Here is a 15030-nt window from a genome sequence, read left to right as displayed (position 1 = left end):
TGGTCCTTGATTAGGGACCAGAGTGTTTGCTTGATTAGGGACCAACATTGGTCCTTGATTAGGGACCAGAGTGTTTGCTTGATTAAGGACCAACATTGGTCCTTGATTAGGGCCCAGAGTGTTTGCTTGATTAGGGACCAACATTGGTCCTTGATTAGGGACCAGAGTGTTTGCTTGATTAGGGACCAACATTGGTCCTTGATTAGGGCCCAGAGTGTTTGCTTGATTAAGGACCAACATTGGTCCTTGATTAGGGACCAGAGTGTTTGCTTGATTAGGGACCAACATTGGTCCTTGATTAGGGCCCAGAGTGTTTGCTTGATTAGGGACCAATATTTCTTATTGATTATGATTAATGGTCCTTGATTAGGGACCAGAGTGTTTGCTTGATTAAGGACCAAAATTGGTCCTTGATTAGGGCCCAGAGTGTTTGCTTGATTAGAGACCAACATTTCTTATTGATTATAATTAGTGGTCCTTGATTAGGGACCAACATTGGTCCTTGATTAGGGACCAGAGTGTTTGCTTGATTAAGGACCAAAATTTGTCCTTGATAAGGGCCCAGAGTGTTTGGTTGATTAGGGACCAACATTGGTCCTTGATTTTGGCCCAGAGTGTTTGCTTGATTAGGGACCAACATTGGTCCTTGATTAGGGACCAGAGTGTTTGCTTGATTTAGGACCAACATTGGTCCTTGATTAGGGCCCAGAGTGTTTGCTTGATTAGGGACCAATATTTCTTATTGATTATAATTAGTGGTCCTTGATTAGAGACCAACATTTCTTATTGATTATAATTAGTGGTCCTTGATTAGGGACCAGAGTGTTTGCTTGATTAGGGACCAACATTGGTCCTTGATTAGGGACCAGAATGTTTGCTTGATTAGGTACCAACATTGGTCCTTGATTAGGGACCAGAGTGTTTGCTTGATTAGGGACCAACATTGGTCCTTGATTAGGGACCAGAGTGTTTGCTTGATTAGGGACCAACATTGGTCCTTAAATGTTAAGTAGTACGTAGTTCTGGCATTCGTCCACTCCTTACAACTTGACAAATATTGTTGACGGATAGTTATTGTCATTTATAACAGGAATATACATTGTAGTGGTGGTGCCAGCTCTCAGATCACGTAAGGTCAGTTTGAATTTTTTTGTTTAGTAATAGAGTAGCGGTAGAGTCGTTTAAAATTCCTAAGATACACTATTCAGCGTAAAATGACACACATCAGTTCCGTAAGGCGAAAAAAACATGCACTGCTGTAGACAACACCTTTAATCGTATTACAAAGTTGTATATGTGAGAGACAAATACTTTATGTATCTGTGGTAAAATCAATCCATTAAAAAAAAGTAAAAAAAAAAAAATCGGTCGAAGGTATAAGAGAAATTTTCAGGTAGAAAAGTTTACGACGGACTAGCCAGGTCTTCGACGGTTGTATAGAAAATATCAAATACAAAATGGAGAAAGAAGCCAGGTCCTTACCACGCCATGGATACATTGTTTTGTTTTACCTTACAAATAACTCGGCGTCCACAAGACAGTAGGGTACAAGTCCACAAAATACAACAAGTTAATACATGACGGCGACACAATGTTTTAAATTAGTATTGCGTGTCAATCTTTTCCTTGTTTATACGCCACTCAGAGCATCGATAGCTTAATATGTCCACGCCCCTTGTCTTCCTGATCTCGGATTCATCAGGATCCGGACTCTGATCCCTGCTGCTGCCAGCTTCACGGTCACCTCATCAGCACAAAGTGTCTCGGAGTGTCACTGACGGGATACGTAAAGATATGTTTCTATTGTTTTTACTGTTGTAGATAACGGGTCTCTGTGCTTAACGAGGTATGACGACTGCGTATTCTGTTAACATTCCGAAGAAGGAAGTTAATAATATTGTGTGTGAGGTAACAGTTCTACCACTGGTCAAAACTGCAGTAAATGTAGACACTGGCGAGAAGTTAGGATATGTACCTTAACTACAAGGTAAGAAAATTGATGAAAAAATATAACCAAAATGTATCTCTATGGACAGACAATAAGCCAAAAAAATGTTAAAGAAAAAACCTAGAAAAGAGAAGTTTTACTATGATTGGGACAATATAAATGTGGCAGGGTAACTATACGTGTGGCAATATAACTATACGTGTGGCAATATAACTATACGTGTGGCAATATAACTATACGTGTGACATTGTTACTATACGAGTGACCATGTTACTATACGTGTGACAATGTTACTATACGTGTGGCAATGTTACTATACGTGTGATATTGATACTATACGTGTGGCAATGTTACTAAACGTGTGAAAATGTTACTATACGTGTGACATTGTTACTATACGTGTGACAATATTACTATACGTGTGACAGTGTTACTATACTTGTGATATTGTTACTATACGTGTGACATTGATACTATACGTGTGACAGGTGACATTGTTGCTATACGTGTAGCATTGTTACTACACGTGTGACATTGTTACTATACTTGTGATAGTGTAACTATACGTGTGACAATGTTACTATACATATGACAGTGTAACGATACGTGTGAAGGTGTTACTATACGTGTGAAATTGTTACTATACTTGTGACATTGTTACTATACGTGTGACATTCTTACTATACGTGTGACATTGTTGCTATACGTGTGGCAGTGTTACTATTCTTGTGACAGTGTTTCTATACGAGTGACATTGTTACTATATGTGTGACAATGTTACTACACGTGTGACATTGTTACTATACGTGTGACATTGTTACTATACGTGTGACAGTGTTTCTATACGTGTGACATTGTTACTATACTTGTGACAGTGTTACTAAACGTGTGACATTGATACTATACGTGTGACAATGTAACTAAACATGTGGCATTGATACTTTACATGTGACATTGATACTATATATGTGATATTGTTACTATATATGTGACAGTGTTACTATAGGTGTGACATTAATACTATACGTGTGACAATGTTACTATACGTGTGACATTGTTACTATACGTGTGACAATGTTATTATACGTGTGACATTGATACTATACGTGTGACAGTCTTACTATACGTGTGACAATGTTACTATACGTGTAACATTGTTGCTATACGTGTAGCATTGTTACTATACGTGTGACATTGTTACTATACGTGTGGCAGTGTAACTATACTTGTGACAGTGTTACTATACTTGTGATAGTGTAGCTATACGTGTGACAATGTTACTATACATATGACAGTGTAATGATACGTGTGAAGGTGTTACTATACGTGTGAAATTGTTACTATACGTGTGACATTGTTACTACACGTGTGACATTCTTACTATACGCGTGACATTGTTACTATACGTGTGACAGTGTTTCTATACGTGTGACATTGTTGCTATACGTGTGACATTGTTACTATACGTTCGACAGTGTAACTATACGTGTTACATTGATACTATACGTGTGACAGTCTTACTATACGTGTGACATTATACGTGTGGCAATGTAACTATACGTGTGGCAATGTTACTATCCGTGTGACATTGTTACTATACGTGTGACAATGTTATTATACGTGTGACATTGATACTATACGTGTGACAGTCTTACTATACGTGTGACAATGTTACTATACGTGTAACATTGTTGCTATACGTGTAGCATTGTTACTATACGTGTGACAGTGTAACTATACTTGTGACAGTGTTACTATACTTGTGATAGTGTAGCTATACGTGTGACAATGTTACTATACATATGACAGTGTAATGATACGTGTGAAGGTGTTACTATACGTGTGAAATTGTTACTATACGTGTGACATTCTTACTATACGTGTGACATTGTTACTATACGTGTGACAGTGTTTCTATACGTGTGACATTGTTGCTATACGTGTGACATTGTTACTATACGTTCGACAGTGTAACTATACGTGTTACATTGATACTATACGTGTGACAGTCTTACTATACGTGTGACATTATACGTGTGGCAATGTAACTATACGTGTGGCAATGTTACTATACGTGTGACAGTGTTACTATACGTGTGACATTGATACTATACGTGTGACATTGATACTATATGTGTGATATTGTTACTATACGTGTGACAGTGTTACTATAGGTGTGACATTGATACTATACATGTGACAGTTTTACTATACGTGTGACATTGATACTATACGTGTGACGTGTGGCATTGTTACTATACGTGTGACATTGATACTATACGTGTGGCAGTGTTACTATACGTGTGACAGTGTTACTATACGTTTGGCAATGTAACTATACGTGTGGCAATGTAACTATACGTATGGCAATGTTACTATCCGTGTGGCAATGTTACTATACGTGTGACATTGTTACTATACGTGTGACAATATTACTATACGTGTGACAGTGTTACTATACTTGTGATATTGTTACTATACGTATGACATTGATACTATACGTGTGACATGTGACATTGTTGCTATACGTGTAGCATTGTTACTACACGTGTGACATTGTTACTATACGTGTGACATTGATACTATACGTGTGACAGTGTTACTATACTTGTGATAGTGTAACTATACGTGTGACAATGTTACTATACATATGACAGTGTAACGATACGTGTGAAGGTGTTACTATACGTGTGACAATGTTACTATACATATGACAGTGTAACGATACGTGTGAAGGTGTTACTATACGTGTGATATTGTTACTATACGTGTGACATTGTTACTATACGTCTGACATTGTTACTATACGTGTGACATTGTTACTATACGTGTGACATTGTTACTATACGTGTGACAGTGTTTCTATACATGTGACATTGTTGCTATACGTGTGGCATTGTTACTATACGTGTGACAGTGTTACTATACTTATGATAGCGTTACGTTACGTGTGACATTGTTATTATACGTGTGAAATTGTTACTATACGTTTGACATTGTTACTATACGTGTGACAGTGTTTCTATACGTGTGACATTGTTACTATACTTGTGACAGTGTTACTAAACGTATGACATTGATACTATACGTGTGCCAATGTAACTAAACATGTGGCATTGATACTTTACATGTGACATTGATACTATATATGTGATATTGTTACTATATGTGTGACAGTGTTACTATAGGTGTGACATTAATACTATACGTGTGACAATGTTACTATACATATGACAGTGTAATGATACGTGTGAAGGTGTTACTATACGTGTGAAATTGTTACTATACGTGTGACATTGTTACTACACGTGTGACATTCTTACTATACGTGTGACATTGTTACTATACGTGTGACAGTGTTTCTATACGTGTGACATTGTTACTATACTTGTGACAGTGTTACTAAACGTGTGACATTGATACTATACGTGTGACAATGTAACTAAACATGTGGCATTGATACTTTACATGTGACATTGATACTATATATGTGATATTGTTACTATATGTGTGACAGTGTTACTATAGGTGTGACATTAATACTATACGTGTGACAATGTTACTATACGTGTGACATTGTTACTATACGTGTGACAATGTTATTATACGTGTGACATTGATACTATACGTGTGACAGTCTTACTATACGTGTGACAATGTTACTATACGTGTGACATTGTTACTATACGTGTGACAGTGTAACTATACTTGTGACAGTGTTACTATACTTGTGATAGTGTAGCTATACGTGTGACAATGTTACTATACATATGACAGTGTAATGATACGTGTGAAGGTGTTACTATACGTGTGAAATTGTTACTATACGTGTGACATTGTTACTATACGTGTGACAGTGTTTCTATACGTGTGACATTGTTGCTATACGTGTGACATTGTTACTATACGTGTGACAGTGTAACTATATGTGTTACATTGATACTATACGTGTGACAATATTACTATACGTGTGACAGTGTTACTATACTTGTGATATTGTTACTATACGTGTGACATTGATACTATACGTGTGACATGTGACATTGTTGCTATACGTGTAGCATTGTTACTACACGTGTGACATTGTTACTATACGTGTGACATTGATACTATACGTGTGACAGTGTTACTATACTTGTGATAGTGTAACTATACGTGTGACAATGTTACTATACATATGGCAGTGTAACTATACGTGTGACAATGTTACTATACATAAGACAGTGTAACTATACGTGTGAAGGTGTTACTATACGTGTGAAATTTTTACTATACGTGGGAAATTGTTACTATACGTGTGGCATTGTTACTGTACGTGTGACATTCTTACTATTCTTGTGACAGTGTTTCTATACGAGTGACAATGTTACTATACTTGTAACAGTGTTACTTAACATGTGACATTGATACTACACGTGTGACATTGTTGCTATACGTGAGACATTGTTACTACACGTGTGACAGTGTAACTATACTTGTGACAGTGTTACTATACGTGTGACAGTGTTATCACTTGTTTAATCAGTCTGTCTAGGTGCTAGGATTGGACTCGTTATCACTTGTTTAATCAGTCTGTCTGGGTGCTAGGATTGGCCTCGTTATCACTTGTTTAATCAGTCTGTCTGGATGCTAGGATTGTACTCGTTATCACTTGTTTAATCAGTCTGTCTGGGTGCTAGGATTGGACTCGTTATCACTTGTTTAATCAGTCTGTCTGGGTGCTAGGATTGGACTCGTTATCACTTGTTTAATCAGTCTGTCTGGGTGCTAGGATTGGACTCGTTATCACATGTTTAATCAGTATGTCTGGGTGCTAGGATTGGACTCGTTATCACATGTTTAATCTGTCTGTCTGTGTGCTAGGATTGGACTCGTTATCACATGTTTAATCTGTCTGTCTGTGTGCTAGGATTGGACTCGTTATCACATGTTTATTCAGTATGTCTGGGTGCTAGGATTGGACTCGTTATCACATGTTTAATCTGTCTGTCTGTGTGCTAGGATTGGACTCGTTATCACATGTTTAATCTGTCTGTCTGTGTGTTAGATGTAGTAAATAAAATGTTAACGGGTGATAAACGTGATAAACCAATATGGTGATTGAATGAGTCGGAATGAACTCTTATATACTAACAAATTATTTCAATTTTGTTTTCTTTTGCAGGATTCAATAAAAAGCTGTTTTTTGGAATAACCTGTTTTCAACACTGACCGACATTTTGTTGACTTTGTACGACAAATATGACTGTCATCACTACGAGTACACTGTTGACGGGTCGCTTAACTAAGATGGCACACGCGATGCTTGTCTGCGTTTCACTCTTAAAGGTATGTAACTATAGATTTACAGTACATGTATCAATAACGGATTAACTATTTGTATCCATGTCTGTATTCGGTTGTATGTATTCACATCTGGTATTTCTTGTCATTATCCACGTTTGTGGTTAGTTGTATGTCCATTGAATTCACGTCTATGTTGGTTGTTGGTATCCACGTTTGTGTTTGGTTGTTGGTATCCACGTCTGTGTTTGGTTGTTGGTATCCACGTCTGTGTTTGGTTGTTGGTATCCACGTCTGTAGTTGGTATCCATGTCTGTGTTTGGTTGTTAGTATCCACATCTGTGTTTGGTTGTTAGAATCCACGTCTGTAGTTGATTGTTGGTATCCACGTCGGTAGTTGGTTGTTGGTATCCACGTCTGTAGTTGGTTGTTGGTATCCACGTCTGTAGCTGGTTGTTGGTAGCTACGTCTATGTTTGGTTGTTGGTATCCACTTCTGTAGCTGGTTGTTGGTATTCACGTCTATAGTTGGTTAATGGTATCCACGTCTGTGTTTGGTTGGTGGTATCCACGTCTGTGTTTGATTGTTGGTATCCACGTCTGTGTTTGGTTGTTGGTATCCACGTCTGTAGTTGATTTTGGTATCCACGTCTGTGTTTGGTTCTTGGTATCCACGTCTGTTTTGGTTTTTGGTATCCACGTCTGTGTTTGGTTGTTGGTATCTACGTCTGTAGTAGGTTGATGTTATCCCCGTCTGTAGTTGGTTGTTGGTATCCACGTCTGTGTTTGGTTGTTGGTATCCACGTCTGTAGTTGGTTGTTGGTATCCACGTCTGTAGTTGGTTGTTGGTATCCACGTCTGTGTTTGGTAGTTCGTATTTACGTCTTTGTTTGGTTGTTGGTAACCACGTGTGTGTTTGGTTGTTGGTATCCACGTCTGTGTTTGTTTGTTGGCATCCACGTCTGTAGTTGATTGTTGGTATCCACTTCCGTGTTTGGTTGTTGGTATCCACGTCTGTAGTTGGTTGTTGGTATCCACGTCTACGTTTGGTTGTTGGTATCCACTTCTATAGTTGGTTGTTGGTATCCACGTCTGTGTTTGGTTGTTGGTATCCATTTCTGTGTTTGGTTTTTGGTATCCTCGTCCGTGTTTGGTTGTTGGTATTCACGTTTGTGTTTGGTTGTTGGTATCCACGTCTGTAGTTGGTTGTTGGTATCCGCTTCTATAGTTGGTTGTTGGTATCTACGTCTGTGTTTGGTTGTTGGTATTCACGTTTGTGTTTGGTTGTTGGTATCCACGTCTATAGTTGGTTGTTGGTATCCACTTCTATAGTTGGTTGTTGGTATCCACGTCTGTGTTTGGTTGTTGGTATCCACGTATGTGTTTGGTTGTTGGTATCCACGTCTGTAGTTGGTTGTTGGTATCCACGTCTGTGTTTGGTTGTTGGTATCCACGTCTGTAGTTGGTTGTTGGTATCCACGTCTGTGTTTGGTTGTTGGTATCCACGTCTGTAGTTGGTTGTTGGTATCCACGTCTGTAGTTGGTTGTTGGTATCCACGTCTGTGTTTGGTTGTTGGTATCCACGTCTGTAGTTGGTTGTTGGTATCCACGTCTGTGTTTGGTTGTTGGTATCCACGTCTGTGTTTGGTTGTTAGTTGCCACGTCTATGTTTGGTTGTTGGTATCCACGTCTGTGTTAGGTTGTTGGTATCCACGTCTATGTTTGGTTGTTGATATCCACGTCTGTTTTTGGTTGTTGGTATGCACGTCTATGTTTGGTTGTTGGTATGCACGTCTGTGCTGGTTGTTGGTATTCACGTTTGTGTTTGGTAGTTGGTATCCACGTCTGTTTTTGGTTGTTGGTATCCACGTCTGTGTTTGGTTGTTGGTATCCACGTCTGTGTTTGGTTATTGGTATCCACGTCTTTTGTTGGTTGTTGGTATCCACGTCTGTGTTTGGTTATTGGTATCCACGTCTGTTGTTGGTTGTTGGTATCCACGTCTATAGTTGGTTGTTGGTATCCACTTCTATAGTTGGTTGTTGGTATCCACGTCTGTATTTGGTTGTTGGTATGCATGTTTGTGTTTTGTTGTTGGTATCCACGTCTGTGTTTGGTTGTTGGTATCCACGTCTGTGTTTGGTTATTGGTATTCACGTCTGTTGTTGGTTGTTGGTATCCACGTCTGTGTTTGGTTATTGGTATCTACGTCTGTTGTTAGTTGTTGGTATCTACGTCTGTAGTTGGTTGTGTGTATCTACGTCTACGTTTGGTTGTTGGTATCCACGTATGTGTTAGGTTGATGGTATCCACGTCTGTGTTTGGATGTTGGTTTCCATGTCTGTAGTTGGTTGTTGGTCCACGTCTGTAGTTAGTTGTTGGTATCCACGTCTGTTTGGTTGTTGGTATCCACGTCTGTAGTTGATTGTTGGTATCCACGGCCGTGTTTGGTTGTTGGTATCCACGTCTCTGTTTGGTTGTTGGTATCCACGTCTACGTTTGGTTGTTGGTATCCACGTCTGTGTTAGGTTGATGGTATCCATGTCTGTGTTTGGATGTTGGTTTCCACGTCTGTGTTGGTTGTTGGTATCAACGTCTGTAGTTGGTTGTTGGTATCCACGTCTGTGTTTGGTTGTTGGTATCTACGATTGTAATCCATGTCTGTGTTTGGTTGTTGATATCCACTTCTGTTGTTGGTATCCACGTCTCTAGTTGGTTGTTGGTATCCACGGCCGTGTTTGGTTCTTGGTACACACGTCTGTGTTTGGTTGTTGGTATCCACGTCTACGTTTGGTTATTGGTATCCACGTATGTGTTAGGTTGATGGTATCCACGTCTGTGTTTGGATGTTGGTTTCCACGTCTGTAGTTGGTTGGTGGTCCACTTCTGTAGTTAGTTGTTGGTATCTACGTCTGTAGTTGGTTGTTGGTATCCACGTCTGTGTTTGGTTGTTGGTATCTACGTCTGTAGTTGGTTGTTTGTATCCACGTCGGGTTTTGGTTGTTGGTATCCGTGTCTGTGTTTGGTTTTTGGTATCCACGTCTGTGTTTGGTTGTTGGTATCCACATCTGTGTTTGGTTGTTGGTATCCACTTCTGTAGTTGGTATCCACGTGTGTAGTTGATTGTTGGTATCCACATCTATGTTTGGTTATTGGTATCCACTACTGTAGTTGGTATCCACGTCTCTAGTTGGTTGTTGGTATCCATGTCTGTGTTTTGTTGTTGGTTTCCGCCCCCTCTGTTGTTGGATTTAACCGTCCACTGTTATACTTGTATATTTCTGTACTTTGTTGTATGTCTCCGCCTCTGTTGTTGGATTTAACTGTCCACTGTTATACTTGTATATTTCTGTACTTGGTTGTATGTCTCCGCCTCTGTTGTTGGATTTAACTGTCCATTGTTATATTTAGGTTGTATATTTCTGTACTTGGTTGTATGTCTCCGCCCCCTCTGTTGTTGGATTTAACTGTCCACTGTTATACTTGTATATTTCTGTACTTGGTTGTATGTCTCCACCTCTGTTGTTGGATTTAATTGTCCACTGTTATACTTGTATATTTCTGTACTTGGTTGTATGTCTCCGCCCACTCTGTTGTTGGATTTAACTGTCCACTTTTGAACTTGTATGCTTATAACAATGTTTCTAGTTAAGATGGATGTATCCCTTTTTTGTTGCAGCTGTTATGGCTTCTCGCCTTGGTTGTTGGAGTTGTGCTGATTGTTAGAGATGGCGTACTACAACGTGGGACGTTTCCTTTACTGAATCAATTTATGATAGATGGAATGCCACTTGGAAACCTCTCCTCGGGCTTGGTGTACGCTCTTTTCGTCATGCTTCCCCTCCATTCAGTCTTCGGCTGTCTAGGACTGCTGGGGGTCATCTATCATAAACAACTTTTGATTATCATAGTAAGTAGTCTTACTGTTGGGTATCGTCAGATACAAGGACTTAAAAATAGTTAAAAGGTCGTTTATTTGTCTGTTGTAAAACACCGGTATGAGAATAGTGCAAAGTTCGTTCCTTTGTCTGTTGTAAAACACCGGTATGAGAATAGTGCAAAGTTCGTTCCTTTGTCTGTTGTAAAACACCGGTATGAGAATAGTTAAACGACTGTTTTCTCTGTTTCAGTACACCTGTTTTCTGTTGTTTGGCATTGTCATGGACATGGTCTTCATTGTGCTGTTCTCCTTGATATTAGAAGGGGTAAGACTCAAAAATATTATTATTCAATTACCCCTAAACGAAGCTGGCTTACGTAAATGATTGAAATCAATTGATACTGACCGTTTTAGAATGGTAGGTGTTTTTCTAGTCAGATACTGATAGCATACACTGTTACGGTACCGATACACTGTTACGCTACTAATACACTGTTACGGTACTGTTACACTGTTACGGTACTGATACACTGTTACACTGTAACGGTATTGTTACACTGTTACGGTACTGATACACTGCTACACAGTTACGGCACTGATACACCGTTACGGTACTGATACACTGTTATGGTACTGATACACTGTTACGGTACTAATACACTGATACACTGTTACGGCACTGATACACTGTTACGGCACTGATACACTGTTACGGTACTGATACACTGTTACGGTACAGATACACCGTTACGGTACTGATACACTGTTACGGTACTGATACACTGATACACTGTTACGGTACTGATACACCGTTACGGTACTGATACACTGATACACTGTTACGGTACTGATACACTGTTACGGTACTGATACACTGATACACTGTTACGGTAGTGATACACCGTTACGGTACTGATACACTGTTACGGTACTGATACACTGATACACTGTTACGGTACTGATACACTGTTACGCTACTAATACACTGTTACGTTACTAATACACTGTTACGGTACTGTTACACTGTTACGGTACTGATACACTGTTACACTGTAACGGTATTGTTACACTGTTACGGTACTGATACACTGCTACACAGTTACGGCACTGATACACTGTTACGGTACTGATACACTGTTACGGTACAGATACACCGTTACGGTACTGATACACTGTTACGGTACTGATACACTGTTACGGTACTGATACACTTATACACTGTTACGGTACTGATACACTGTTACGGTACTGATACACCGTTACGGTACTGATACACTGATACACTGTTACGGTACTGATACATTGATACACTGTTACGGTACTGATACACCGTTACGGTACTGATACACTGTTACGGTACTGATACACTGTTACGGTACTGATACACTGATACACTGTTACGGCACTGATACACTGTTACGGTACTGATACACTGTTACGGTACAGATACACCGTTACGGTACTGATACACTGTTACGGTACTGATACACTGTTACGGTACTGATACACTGTTACGGTACTGATACACCGTTACGGTACTGATACACTGATACACTGTTACGGTACTGATACATTGATACACTGTTACGGTACTGATACACCGTTACGGTACTGATACACTGTTACGGTACTGATACACTGTTACGGTACTGATACACTGATACACTGTTACGGTACTGATACACTGATACACTGTTACGGTACTGATACACTGTTACGGTACTGATAAACTGATACACTGTTACGGTACTGATACACTGATACACCGTTACGGTACTGATACACCGTTACAATACTGTTACACTGTTACGGTATTGTTACACTGTTACGGTACTGATACACCGTTACGGTACTGATACACTGTTACGGTACTGATACACTGTTACGGTACTGATACACTGATACGCTGTAACGGTACTGATACATTGTTACGCTACTGATACACTGTTTTCATACTGATACACTGTAACGGTTCTGATACACTGCTACACAGTTACGGTACTGATACACTGTTACGGTGCTAACACACTATCACGGTACTGACACACTATCACGGTGCTAACACACTATCACGGTACTGACACACTATCACGGTACTGACACACTATCACTGTGCTGACACACTATCACACTGCTGCGGTGAAGACACTTTTACTAGATATCACACATAACTTTTCAAACGAGCTTTTCGGCGTTTGTTACGGTGATGTATTTGATATCAACTTAGTAAGAAGTTCGTTCTTTATATTGCTTATTTCAGATAAATACCTGGGTGAAATATCGATTCATAGACTATTACAACGATTACAGTGCTTCTCGACTTAACACTGAGGTGCAGCAGGCGTTCTCGGAGTTATTTGACGCCGTAAGTGGTTATTTATATATATATATATATATATATATATATACATCTTCGGTAACCTTGTACATTTAGCTATTTGAGTCACAACTCTCAAATACATTTTTCAATGGCTCTGTTGTAGCATTATTAACAGGAAATCGATTGACAGGGACTCGTATGTACAAAATAGTTCACAGGGAATGGATTGTACAAAACAGTTGACAGGAACTCGATTGTACAAAACAGTTGAGAGGTACTCGTATGTACAAAATAGTTAACAGGGAATGGATTGCACAAAACAGTTGAGAGGTACTCGTATGTACAAAATAGTTCACAAGGAATGGATTGTACAAAACAGTTGAGAGGTACTCGTATGTACAAAATAGTTGACAGGGAATGGATTGTACAAAACAGTTGACAGGAACTCGTATGTACAAAACAGTTGACAGGGACATGTTTGTACAAAATAGTTGACAGGGAATGGATTGTACAAAAGAGTTGACAGGGACTCGATTGTACAAAACAGTTGACAGGGACTCGATTGTACAAAACAGTTGACAGGGACTCGATTGTACAAAACAGTTGACAGGGACACGTTTGTACAAAACAGTTGACAGGGACTCGATTGTACAAAACAGTTGACAGTAACTCGATTGTACAAAACATATGACAGGGACTCGATAGTGCAAAGTAGTTGACAGGAACTCGTTTGTACAAAATAGTTGACAAGGAATCGATTGTACAAAACAGTTGACAGGGACTCGATTGTACAAAACAGTTGACAGGGACTCGATTGTACAAAACAGTTGACAGGGACACGTTTGTACAAAACAGTTGACAGGGACTCGATTGTACAAAACAGTTGACAGTAACTCGATTGTACAAAACAGATGACAGGGACTCTATAGTGCAAAGTAGTTGACAGGAACTCGTTTGTACAAAATAGTTGACAAGGAATCGATTGTACAAAACAGTTGACAGGGACTCGATTGTACAAAACAGTTGACAGGGACTCGATTTTACAAAACAGTTGGCAGGGAATGGATTATGCAAAACAGTTGAAAAGGAATCGATTGTACAAAATAGTTGACAGGGAATGGATTGTACAAAACAGTTGACAGGGACTCGATTATTCAAAACAGTTGACAGGAACTCGATTGTACAAAACAGTTGACACTGAATAGAATGTACAAAATAGTTAAAAGGGACTCGATTGTTCAAAGTAGTTGACACTGAATAGAATGTACAAAATAGTTGACAGGAACTCGTATGTACAAAATAGTTGACAGGGACTAGATTGTACAAAATTGTTGACAGGGACTCGAATTTACAAAACAGTTGACAGTAACTCGAATTTACAAAACAGTTGACAGTAACTCGAATTTACAAAACAGTTGACAGTAACTCAATTGCACAAAGTAGTTGACACTGAATCGAGTATTCAAAATAGTTGACAGGGAATGAACTATACAAAACAGTTGACAAGGAATCGATTTTACAAAACAGTTGACAGGGACTCGATTGTACAAAACAGTTGACATGGACTCAATTGTACAAAACAGTTGATGGGGAAGCGATTGT

Source organism: Ylistrum balloti, unplaced genomic scaffold (genome assembly GCF_031769215.1).
Source record: "Ylistrum balloti isolate Yb309-2 unplaced genomic scaffold, AGI_CSIRO_Ybal_v1 Utg371826, whole genome shotgun sequence".
NCBI lineage: Eukaryota > Metazoa > Mollusca > Bivalvia > Pectinida > Pectinidae > Ylistrum > Ylistrum balloti.
The sequence above is the reverse complement of the archived record's forward strand: the minus strand, read 5'-3'. Positions refer to the sequence as shown.